Genomic DNA, 13245 nt, shown 5'->3' on the forward strand with positions numbered 1-13245 from the left:
GTCAACTTGTTGGGCTTGTGCACTAAGGAGGAATTATCGGGGATAGCAGAGCATTACGGTGTCAGGCTTGCCCCGAGCATGAAAAAGCAGCAGCAGCGGTTAGCGCTGGTGGAGGCTTTGACCGCCAAGGAGGTTATGGAGTGCTCTGTGGGCAAATCTGAGGAGGAGGAGGTAGTCACATGTGACCCGGTTTCGGAGAACCAGGTTTTGCTGAGGAAGATGGAACTAGAGTTTAAATTCGAGCAGCTGAGACATGCAGAGCGGTTATGCGCTCGGGAAGCGGAGGAGGCAGAACGTGGGCGCGTGCATGAGCTTGAGCTTAGAAGGCTTGGGGTAGAGGCGCGGGCAGTGCATCTTGAAGCTAGGTTCGATGCTACTAGGCACCTACGTCTGGTCCCGCAATTTTCAGAGAAGGATGTTGACAAATATTTTTCTATGTTCGAAAATATAGCCACAACTCTGAAATGGCCTAATGACCAGTGGACATTACTTCTCCAGAGCGCACTCACCGGGAAAGCACAACACGTTTACGCGTCACTTTGCCCAAACACCCAGGATTACGCCGTGGTGAAGGCTGCTATCCTTAGGGCTTACGAGCTTGTGCCGGAGGCATATAGGCAGAGGTTTCGCGCTCTTAGAAAGAACAATGTGCAGACCTACGTGGAGTTTGCTTACGAGAAGGAGCTGTTGTTTGATCGTTGGTGCACGTCGGAGAAGGTGGACACTTTGGTTAAGATGCGGGAACTCGTGCTTCTTGAGGAGTTTAAGTCCTATTGTTTGCCCGATAATGTGGCGATGTACATTAATGAACATAAGGTGACTGAGTGCTCGGTGGCTGCGAGCCTTGCGGATGAGTTCGTGTTGACGCACAAAGTGCTCTTTGACAGACCTAATTATCCCGTGCGCAGTGTGGAGAGTAGACCGAGGTGGGGCTTGGGTGACAGGCCTGTGGCCTCTGGCGGTGGCAGTGTGGGCGAGGTTGCTGAGCGGGGAATGAGGGGAGAAATGCGTGAGTGTTTCCACTGTGGAAAAAAAGGCCACATAAAGGAGAACTGTTTTGCCCTTACCCGTCCCAGTAAACAAATATCGTTGGTAATGACACCCACACACACATCTCTGAGTAGGGATGCCCAAAGGGGTGAGGATATGAAAGCTTACTTACCGTTCATCAGTGAGGGGTTTGTATCCTTGTCCGGTGAAGGTTCCTGTGACCATATTAAGGGATACGGCTGCGTCCCAGTCATTTATTCGGAGAGATGTGCTGCCTTTTGACAGTGGTTCAGAGGTGGATCCTGGGATAACTGTCATGGAAGTTCCGCTTCACACTATCCATCTTACATCTGAGTTGGTGTCGGGGCCAGTGGTAATTGGGGTGGAAAATTGTTTTCCTGTCGAGGGCGTGTCATTAATCCTCGGGAATGATCTGGCAGGGGGTAGGGTCCTCGTGAAGGCAGATGTGACTTGTGTGCCAGCAGAGTCTGGGGCGGTGGACATCCTGGTGGATGCGTATCCGAGGGTGTTCTCCTCATGTGCAGTCACGCGGGCCATGGTTATTAAGGCTCTGGCCGAGGAAAAGGACGACGTGGACTTGTTTGATACCATCATAGCGACTGTTAACAGGGTGCCTGAGTGTCGTGACCCACTTATGGATAATCCCCAGTGTGAAGTTAAAACTTCTTTGCAGCAATGTTGAGCGCATCATCAAATGAGGGAAACTGGACTCGCCTGTCAATACACTGATATTTATTGAGAGACAGACAATTACACACGGCCGGGAGATCATCCTAGTTTCACACTGTCCTTGTGCTCCACCAAGGTAATCTCTGAACCAAAAGACACAAAACATCTAACCAACACGAGGAGAGGCGGGCTCCCAGAAAGCCCGCGTATAATCAATAGCCGATGCGAGACAATGGTCTGCTTGTCTCAAAGAGATGCTGCCAGGTCAACCCCCCACGGACATAGGAGAAGCGTTTGACCTGTGACCTCAACATCACAGAGGAGTCTCTGACTGACTACAAGCAGATGTTTGCAGTATCACAGATTCTATAAAACAATAAGAAAACTCTATAAACAGATCAGATGAAAATATTCTCTTACAGATTCACTCTTTTTATCAATCTATTGATAACCAATTAACATTAGTCTAAGAATATTTCAGTCAATACTTAAAATCAATAGGCGTCCTCAGAGTTGGGTGGGCTCAGATACATTCATTACATTAAAAATAGAACAAGATTGAAAAACACTTCAATCACCATGATTGAACACAGTCAATCATAATAAAAATCATCTCTCTTCAGTGCTTGGCATTTTTTGTCAAAAGGCACAATAATAAACACATGAAATACAACAATATTAGAGCAAAATATATGTTTCAAAAATAAGATATTTTATCATTTATCACTCAGTTAATCTCATTCATCAAACACAAATTCTAAATCATCTTACATCTCAAAGATTTACTTTAAGGCAATTACTTATTAAAACACAATTAGGATTTATAATAAATCCAATTGAGGTATTAAATCAGAATCATGAGAGATCCAGCTAAGGTTCCTAGTTAAGGTATAAATTCACAGTGATGAATCGATCAATCTGTAATCTGTAAAGTTACAGTGTCCTCAATCTTTAACATTACTTTACGTTTACTTCATTACGCTTTATTCAAGAGTAAGGCATGATATTTAATTAATTACATTACTTCAACTATCAATCATTATGTCATTTCAAAATCTGAAGGGAAAACTAAACAATTCTCAAAATGTTTAACAATCTGAAGAATCAAACATTTTATTGTATAACGACCTGAAAAGGAAAAATCAAAACATCTGTTCTTTATTCAGAGCATCAACTGTAATCAATATCAAAACATCTGTTCTTACCTGGTAATGATTAAGGATAGTAACATTGTCTGTTATAATATTAGAAATATCTTATTGTCCAATACCTTATAAATCTGAAAATATCAATTAATTAGTTTAGTGTGAAAGTGTAATCTGATAAAATATATTTATCACCACTATTTAACACATATCTGTTCATTGGGAATACAAAAACAATCATTAATTGTACATCTGTAATCATCTGGTCATTCAATTCAAATGTTATCTTTGTACGAGAGCTAGAAGACATGTTTTCCTCCTCTCTTTATGACACAGAATGTCTGGTGTGTAAAGGCATCCTGATACTGTAGATTAGCACTGAGGTGCTGATTGGCTCAAAACTCTTCTTCATCAGAGCGCCATATCTCAATCCCCCCCAATTGCTCTGCTTTTGTGGCTCAATTCAGTGAGCACTTTATGATCTCCCAGTGAAACAGAGGCTCATCTGCCTGCATTCCTTCTGCTATCTGCTTGAGAGCAGTGCACCTGCCTATTCCAAGTGGCACATCCAGATGCCCCCCCCGTGATGGGAGAGGTTATGAAAACATCTGCTCCTCCAAGAAACATAGAAACCTTGTATGAAGCCATCGCTCGTCCTGCGAGCGAAAATGAAGAAGCATCCCATCTCATCAGAAAGTTGAAGATTAGAATCCTCTCATCTCGAACGACCTCCTTGCCCGTGGATAAGTTGCTCTCTGCAGCCGCAGAGTGTGATCCTCTCTCTCTGACCCTTGGCCTTCAGAGCTGTCCTAGTTATTGGGTTAACACTTGATAGGGATGTTTTCCTGAGTGCAGACAACTCAAGGTAATGGATTAGCACATTATCATTCAATTACAAAAATAGGATAGGCCCCCTCAGAATGATTTGGGAGCCTTCCTGAGACATGCACATTATAAATGTAAGGTTTGTGTTAGTCATTTAACATGCAAGAATCATATACTCATCAGTCCAAAGCAGAGAAATGTTATTTGAAGTTAAATGTGAGCTAGTCCCTGTGGAATAACCCTTTCTCAATGATTATAAATGTTATATTAATTCACCATTCACCGTTTGATCAAGGATTAGTTTATCAGAAGTACATTTCCTCTTCCATAAAACATAGGTTTGAGAAATGAATGTTCCAATATGAAATCAATTTCTCAATTTCTCAATATAATTTGACTCTTCCCCTCTTTTCTTACATATTGTCACATATGAAATAATAACTCAGGAGTCTATTTAAGCATGGTATTGTCTATATAAGCTATTAATCGAGAAAACTCAGAGTGAGTATGCAACTCGCAAATATCTCTCCTCCTTCCTATCCCTCTTTACTCACTTTCCCATCTCTTTATCTCTTATTTCTGTTAGATATGAAGGAAAAACATACAAGTCCATGTAAGCATCTGAGTTACCACCGTTACCAAACGGTGTGCCGCGGCACACTGGTGTGCCGTGAGGCAAATCCGGGTGTGCCGTGGGATTTTGTGACAACCATACATTATTTTTTCAATATACAACTACACAAAAATAATCATTTATTTTTCAATTTACTATATCAGTACTTTGTAGGTTTATGTACGTAATCTGCGCGACTTGCGCGTCCACATCTCCACGTGCAGTGCTGCCTAAACATGGCTGAGTCAGCGATAACTATCGAGGGGTGGAGGTATGCCCATTATTTTTATATCACGCAGTCTATTCTTCTTCTCTGTCTTCCGGTTGTTGCCTGTATTAAATGACAAATACACACTACCGCCATGGATTTGATATGAACGAGGCGGCAGTTAGCAGCTAGCGGCTAGCTAGTAATGATGTAGTGATATCGGTAATATTAACTCCATTTAATACAACATTTACGGTACAAGATTCAATCATACAGCCCATGTAGTATGACAATGAATTACAGCAAACATGTGCAATATATCCATTATTACAGCTCCGTGGGATGGCAGTAAGACGATATGGATCCGTTCCCATTGTGCATCCATGGGTAAAGATAAACGCAACTCACATTGGTTCCTCATACAGCATCTCTGTAAACTACGTGTATTCACTGAATTTCACTCTCTGCCTTTAACGCTCGTTGTAGCTCCAAAAGCTCCAGCCAGAGCCTGGCTCCAGCACCCTCCCTGTGCCGGGCTGCGCGGTCCCGTGGATTAGATGCGCGTTCATAATGCAGAGGGAAATAACTCTCAGAATAACGTTATTAGCAAATGTTTTACAACTTGAGGAACGAATGTTTTTTAATAAGGGCTATACAAGTGTTCATACTGGGTAGTTTATTTAGTTAAAAAAATTATCCAACGAGTTACAGACCACTCTTTCCCCATGTAAGTCAATGGGAAAAGTGTTTTCGGGCCTGGCAACCAAACCGGAAGTGTAGTACCGCCGTTTGGCCAGCACGAATATGTTCATCTGAGTCCGGCGCACTACCTGGGGGCTTGACTACCGCCGCCTGCTGGTAAGGAAAGTTATTGCCATTCACGCATGCGCAGTTTGTACGTGCTCGGCGAGGAAAGTAACGAGTAAAGTACCGAGTTACTTTATGTAGATAGTAACAAAGTAGTGTAATATATTACATTTTTTTTTAAAGTAATACATTTATAATTTGTAGTTCCGGACCATGGACAATACAGCTTCCTTGCATTGACAGTTGTCTGTGCTGAATTTCTGCTGAGTTTCCTTTGCCTCATTTTCTATTTTGTGACCTGTCTGGTGTAAATGAGTGTGTTGCTGGTTTGATGAAGCCTAATTTGATATAGTTTCAAATTAATTTCGGAAATATTTCGTAATATAGTTGTCTTTGTCACATTTTATTTGGCATTAGTAAATAATTATGCACATTTACAGATACTTTACATAATATGAGTGATAACACGTGTTATAAGGGCTATCTTTTCACAATAGGTGTGCCTTGAGATTTTATTTTTTTTTTACTTGTCCTTTGGTGTGCCTTGGGCACAACAAAGTTTGGGAACCACTGGCATACATGATAGTGGGCGTCTGAGGGTGTCATTACTGAGAAATGTCAAAGAAATTCAAAACCTTACATTTTAAAACAGGTTTGCATTCCTCCACTTAAGGTGACGTTATCATTGGAAACAATAAAAACGAACTATTTTGATGTAGAATTTATAAATTGAATCGTTAGAGCAGAACAAAATGGTTGTATTGTAGCCTGAGTTCCGTGCAGCCCTAGTTTCAACAGGTGTAAACATGGTCCATATAATGTGAATACATGCAGAAGTAGACAGTAAGAGGCCCCTGACATCAGGCGTATTTGTTAAAATAGTAGGGGCTCTTCACTCTGCATAGCAGTATGAATAGCCTTAAAAAAACAAACAACCCACTCCGTGGTAACGAGAGTCATATTTCTGACCCATATGCCCCAAGTGAAGCCGTTAGTCTCATCTAACTGACCCAAGGGTTGGTGCTGGTGTGACAGTTCCAAGTGTTCAGAATTCCAGCTTCCAGTTCATGGCTCGGTGGGGGGGAGCAGACTCACGTGAGACAGTGTCAATGGCTGTATTGTTCAGTGTGAGGAGCGTCATTCTCTCTGGGAGCAGGAAATGGTGTCCATTCTCGGACCAAACCATTAATGTCATGTAGAGCAGCCATAGCATCTCTGTGACTGCACTCAGCCGGACTGTAGCAGGGTAGAACTGGGTGACTCTTAGTGAAGCTGTCCAACGCCATTAGACAAAATGGAACCACGTGCTAACAAAAAGGACACAGGGTCATAAATGTCTCTCTTTACCATTGGCCTAATCATAAACAAATTAGTGGGAAAAAATGTGGAACACTAATCCATCATGTGGAATGTTGAGTTAATTTAAATAATTACTTATGGGTTGAAATCAAATTAACATTAACATTAGAACCAAAGTCAGTTAACAAATTTGACTTGCACAGATCAGTAATCAATACACCATTTTTTTTAGCTCCGTGATGAAAACGATAACAGGCAGGGATGCAAACTTGTCATCAATAAAATATTATTGGGGTATGGACAGGGTTGCTAACTTTGGGTACCTGGCTGGAGTGAGATTTTGATATCATGGGTTTAATTACACACATGCGCACGAAGTGACTGCTATCGTGTCCGTAGCGGGACCTTAGCATATATTTAGGATATATATATATAATATATATATACAAATACACAATATTGGACACAGACTATAAAGGGCACACAGTTTCATTAAATAATGAAAGTCAAACACATGTTTGTTTCCACTGTTTTATTGTGTGCCTGTCGCGAAAAGCAACTTATTGACTTATCGGCTCCCGAGTATTTGTGTTAGATAATCTATGGTAGGGCTAACCCATACAGTGGTGGGGCTCAAATCAGTATTTGAAATGTAATTACATACACGCTATATCGCCCCCTTGTCAGTGAAACGCCACGCGTGAGGTTTAGAATATTTCCCTGTCTCAATCCAAATTGAACTGTATGAAATTAAAATAAAATAAAAACATTTGTCTTGTAGTAAATAAAAAGGCGACCTGGAGCCAATCCTGCCATTTCCTCACAAGTGAAAGAGTTCACATGCTGAAAACCCAACCCCCGCAGGGGGTCTGGGGGGATTTTCCCCCAGGAGATTTTTGAAATACTAACATAAAATACACATTCTCTCTTGAGATGAAAAAAATAAATCCATCTATTACTGCACGACATATTTAAATGAAGCTGAACCTGCTGCTCCTCCCATAGGGAAGAGGCTGTGTGAATTACTTTGAATTACTTTGAAATTACCCCATTGTTCTTTGTGTCAAAATGGAAGGTTTCTGGCTAACGTTAGCTTAGGTACTCAGATCTTGTTCTTGAGTACAAGTAGAAGTACCAGAGTGTAGGAATACTAAGTTACAGTAAAAGTACTGCATTCAAAATGTTACTCAAGTAAAAGTAGAAAAGTATTGTCATCAAAATATAGTGAAAATAGCGACAGTAAAAGTAGTCGTTGTGCAGATTGGTTTATTCCAGAATACTATATATGATATGTTTTATAATGATTGATCATGAAAGTGTTCTCAAAGCTGGTAAAGGAGAAGCTAGTTTGAATGACTTTGTATACTGCATACGGTAGCTGGTGGATTCACTCCAGGTGGAACTAAAGTCTGATTAAACACTTGATTAGATTTCACATCATTCATCCACATCTGAAAGTAACTAAAGGTATTAAATACATGTAGTGGAGTAAAAGTACACCATTTACCACTGAACTGTAGTGGAGTAGAAAAATAAAGCAGCAAAACATTTTAGATACTCAAATAAAGTACCAGTATCTCAAAATTGTGCCCAAGTATAGTACTTGTTAAGTTTATGAACTTAGTTACTTTACACCAGTGGCTATACTGATAGAAAGACTAAGCCTTGCACAGAGGCATGAAAATACATTTTGAAAATGCTCAACAGTACTGGCAAAATTATAAACTGACTGCTACAATTAGATGTTCCTCTTTGTGCTGTGGTCATAAAACCCCCAATGGGTCGCGCCGTGGTCTGCTTCAGATTATCTTCTCCTTCCAGAGGTCACGCCTGTCTCTGACCCCGTGTCTTGCGTTTTATTTTATTTTCTTCTTCTGCAGCACCAAGCAGAGTATAGAAAAGGATGTTGAACTATATTTAAAACTGTAATTGAACTTCAACTCATATCCATTATCTGATTCCAGTGGCCAGTTGGAAACAGATAATGACAAAGTTTTCATTTTGCATCAATCGTGCAAAAAGGTTCAATCACCATTGTGTCTAAGTCTTGTCTTATCTGCTTTGTTTCGGAATGTGTTCAATACATTAGGTTATTTTATTTTCATTATTACCATACAATACATAGATTAAGAATAAATGAAACAAATAATACAACATTGACCTATTTGAGCAGACAGATGACCCGCAGTTATGCCTCTGAGGTTCCCGGGTGTAAAACAGAGGCTTTTTTTTAAAATGTATTTTCCTTTTGCGGAAATTTAGATTAATTTTACCTTGGCTGTGGACTGATTAATTATTAGTTGTTAAAAAAACATGCACAAGACGGCATATACAAACAAACACGAAACAATTATACAAAACAAACATGAACCCGCAAAAAATATCAGGTGACAGCTAAACTCATCCAGTTTAATTTTAATCCGAATTAGGGAAACTTCAGCGGGGGTAGGGAAATATCAGTACTTATTTTTACTTATTGTTTTTTTTATTTTTTTTTTATTTTAATTGTTTTTTTTAAAAAACAAAATCCAATTCAATAATCCGTAAGTTTATTAAACACAGTGTGAATGTAATATTCTGCCACCACCCTTCCCATTTAATAGCTCAATTTAGTTCTTGAGCTTATGGTGTGATTAACAGAAAATACAAGTCTGTGTTGTTAAACATTAATTCAGTTGATGAGCAATAAACTACCTTATTCTCAATCAAAACCACTATGCAAATGTAGTGGTAAAACTGCTCAACCGACCGAGAGCAGAGATATTAATTAATTTAATTAATTCTAAGAACGGAATCTGCTGAAGAGTAATAACCACATTATTCTCAATCAGCAACCACTATGCTAATTTAGTGGTGCTCTGCCCTCCCCGATCCGGAGAGGCAGAGACTTTTAATGAATTCAGTACCCTTTATTTTAACAACAGCCAAATTCAACAACCCCTCAGTTTATGAAACACAGCGTGACGTAATATTTCGTATCACGTTTCCCGTTAATAAGAGTTCTGTTTAGTTCCAAAACTCATAATGGTGCGATTTAAAAATAATACGACACTGTGCTCTGTTTCGTGTGCTGCTCCCCACAGGGGGGGGAGTTACCCACACCCTCTTCCTGCAGCAGCAACAGGGTGATTTCGAGGCGAGTTGATTTAACTAGTTAAACCGTTGAAATCTCCAGAATTCGGCGATTCGTTTCAGTACAAATCTTTACATTGCTTTTAAACCGAAGTTCCACATTACTGATGCCCTCTTTAAGGTCTCTCCGAATATTTGCCGTGCACACACACAGAGGAAACCAAAAATATTGCATCTATCTGTTCCACAGGTAATTTTATACCGTCAATCACAGAGTCTGGCGAGGCAATGTCAAAATATAGATTTGAAATTACACTCACCAGCTCGACGATTTGTTGGTAACCGTTCGCGACGCCAATTGTGAAGTTAAAACTTCTTTGCAGCAATGTTGAGCGCATCATCAAATGAGGGAAACTGGACTCGCCTGTCAATACACTGATATTTATTGAGAGACAGACAATTACACACGGCCGGGAGATCATCCTAGTTTCACACTGTCCTTGTGCTCCACCAAGGTAATCTCTGAACCAAAAGACACAAAACATCTAACCAACACGAGGAGAGGCGGGCTCCCAGAAAGCCCGCGTATAATCAATAGCCGATGCGAGACAATGGTCTGCTTGTCTCAAAGAGATGCTGCCAGGTCAACCCCCCACGGACATAGGAGAAGCGTTTGACCTGTGACCTCAACATCACAGAGGAGTCTCTGACTGACTACAAGCAGATGTTTGCAGTATCACAGATTCTATAAAACAATAAGAAACTCTATAAACAGATCAGATGAAAATATTCTCTTACACCCAGGGTGCAGTACCACGGGAGCCTGAGGTGGAGGGGGCGCTCCCGGGGCAACCCGACTTGTGGTCATCGTCTCAGCTTGTTCCTGAAATTGCCCCTCTTGAATGTGATGCTGTTCTTCCATCTATTCCAGCCGGTCTCAGCCCTTTACTGCCCTCTACTTCCTCGTGTGAGTCTGCCAGTAGCGCAGCTGGGTTTTCTTTTGCTCGCGAGGAGCTTATCGCGGAACAGGGTAGAGATCCAAGCCTGTCAGGCCTTTTTGCGAACACTGTGGGAGTGGGAGAGAGTGAGGTTTCTAAAAGTTGCTATATCCTGAGGGACGGGGTATTGCTGCGTAAATGGTCTCCTAGCCTCGACGCGTCAGCGGAGAATGATTGGAATGTGGTGACGCAGGTTGTTTAGATACCGTCATGATATTCTGTGTTTGGCTCACGATCACAGGCTCGCAGGACATCTGGGGGTCAATAAGACATATGACAATTTTTTTGGCCAGGGTTGAAACGGGATGTGGTGCAGCACTGCAGGGGGGGTGTAAACCTAACGGGGTCATTCCACCGGCGCCACTCTACCCTATCCCGGCAGTGGGGGAAACTTTTGAGAGGGTTATCATTGATTGTGTGGGTCCACTCCCTAGAACCAAGGCAGGTAATAGCTTTCTTTTGACCATTATGTGTGCCAACACACGGTTTCCGGAAGCGATTCCACTGAAACGGATAACGGCCAAAACAGTGTCACAGGCCTTGGTGAGGTTTTTCTCCGTTTTTGGTTTGCCTCGCGTGGTACAGTCCGACCAAGGTACACATTTTTTATCCCGCATCTTCTCGCAGGTTTTAAAGCAGCTGGATATATCGCATAGTTTCTCTAGCCCATATCACCCACAATCCCAGGGGGCTTTGGAAAGGTTCCACTCCACGCTAAAAACAATGCTTCGGGCGTTCTGTCGTGACACGAAGGACAACTGGGATGAAGGGGTTCATTTAATGTTGTTTGCCGCAAGGGAGGTGGTGCAGGAATCTTTGGGATTCAGTCCTGCAGAGCTGGTATTTGCGCATTCGGTTAGGGGGCCGCTTAAGCTGCTGAGGGAGAAGTGGTTGGGGGAGAGCGAGCCGAAGAACCTGTTAGACTGTGTCTGTGGCTTTAGGGAGAAGCTGAAGAGGGCATGTGAACTAGCGAGGACAAATCTGAGTGACACACAGGGGAGGATGAAGGGCTGGTATGACAGGAAGGCTCGGGATAGAACGTTTGTGCCAGGGGAGAGGGTTTTAGTGTTGTTGCCTGTCCCAGGCTCCAGCTTACAAGCACGGTTTAGTGGGCCGTACCTGGTTAGAGAGAAAGTAGGGGATTTGGACTACCTGATCGAGACACCGGATCGTGGGTGGAAGACTCGCTTGTGTCATGTTAATATGATTAAGCCATATTATGTGAGGGAGCCTCTGGTGAATCCTATTGACAGTATTGTTGTTCCCTCTGCGAGTGTGTCCACTGTGCCGGTGTCAGTTTGTATGTTGGCCCCATCTAGCATTGATGAGAGTAATGACAGTCTTTGTTTTTCAGAGGGGGTTGGAGAACTGGAAGATGACGTCAATATTCCGTCCAAGGCGGTCGTGGAGGGACGGTTGACAAACACTGAGTCATTGATCACTCTTGACTGTCATCTTGGCCATTTATCAACAACGCAGTGAGATGATATCAGGGGTTTGGTTGGGTCTCATTGTGAGCTGTTCTCCGATATTCCTTCGCGCACTAACGTATTACAACATGACATCGATGTGGCGGAGGCATTACCCATTAAACAGCACGCGTATTGCGTGAACCCATATAAGCGGGCGCGGTTACAGAAAGAGGTGGAATACATGCTCACTAACAATATCGCTGAGCCCAGTTTCAGACCATGGAGCTCGCCGTGCTTATTGGTTGATAAGTCAGACAAGACAGATAGGTTTTGTACGGCTTTTCGCCAGGTAAATAACGTGACTAGGCCGTAGGGGGGGGGGGGGGGGGTGCTATTTATCCATGGGGTGGTGTGGGGGTTAGGGCTGTCCATACCATGCTGTTAGTACAATTCGTATTTGTTATTGTGCTGACAGTATTATTGTTTCTTGTTTCCTTCTGTTTATGTTCATTCCCCCATTTCGCCTTGGGGTTATGGACATAAAGTTGGGTGTGGGGGTGTTATGTGTTTGTGCCCTGATCAGGGGCTCCTAGTGTGATGTGTCATGTCTAGCTGTAGTTTCCTGTTATGGTTTTGTAGTCCTTATCGTTTCCCCTCCAGGTGTACCCATTTGTAATTAACCCAGGTGTGTCTTGTCTCGTCATTACCTCATGTATAAGTATTCTGCCTTCCCCTTTGTCTGGTGCTGATCCTGTCTGTGCAGTATGTGTTCTTGTCTGTCATTACTTTATATTTCCTTTGTTCAACCATGGTGGTAATTATTAATTAAATTCTTTTTTTGATTACTTCGGCTACCGTCTCCTTTATTATGTTCCCTTGACTCGACATTGAGCCTGCTAACAGTCAATGGTAACATAATAGTCACACATGTTTCCACTTGTTTGTACCATTTTCAGGCGATTTGTAATCTGTTCTAGAAAAACGATGTGTTTTTAGGATTTCAAGAAGCGTATAAAACAAACAATGGATGTATTTTATGAGCATTTATCCATGCTGAAAGTAGATTGAGAGGTTTTAGGAGTGAGATAGAGATTATTATCTAATATATGCATCCAATGAAGCATTGCATGAAGTCTGTTGATGATCAGAAGCTGTTGTTGGGGCTGCATAAACGTTTTTTTATTTT

The sequence above is a fragment of the Gymnodraco acuticeps genome, unplaced genomic scaffold (genome assembly GCF_902827175.1).
Source record: "Gymnodraco acuticeps unplaced genomic scaffold, fGymAcu1.1, whole genome shotgun sequence".
Taxonomy (NCBI): Eukaryota; Metazoa; Chordata; class Actinopteri; order Perciformes; family Bathydraconidae; genus Gymnodraco; species Gymnodraco acuticeps.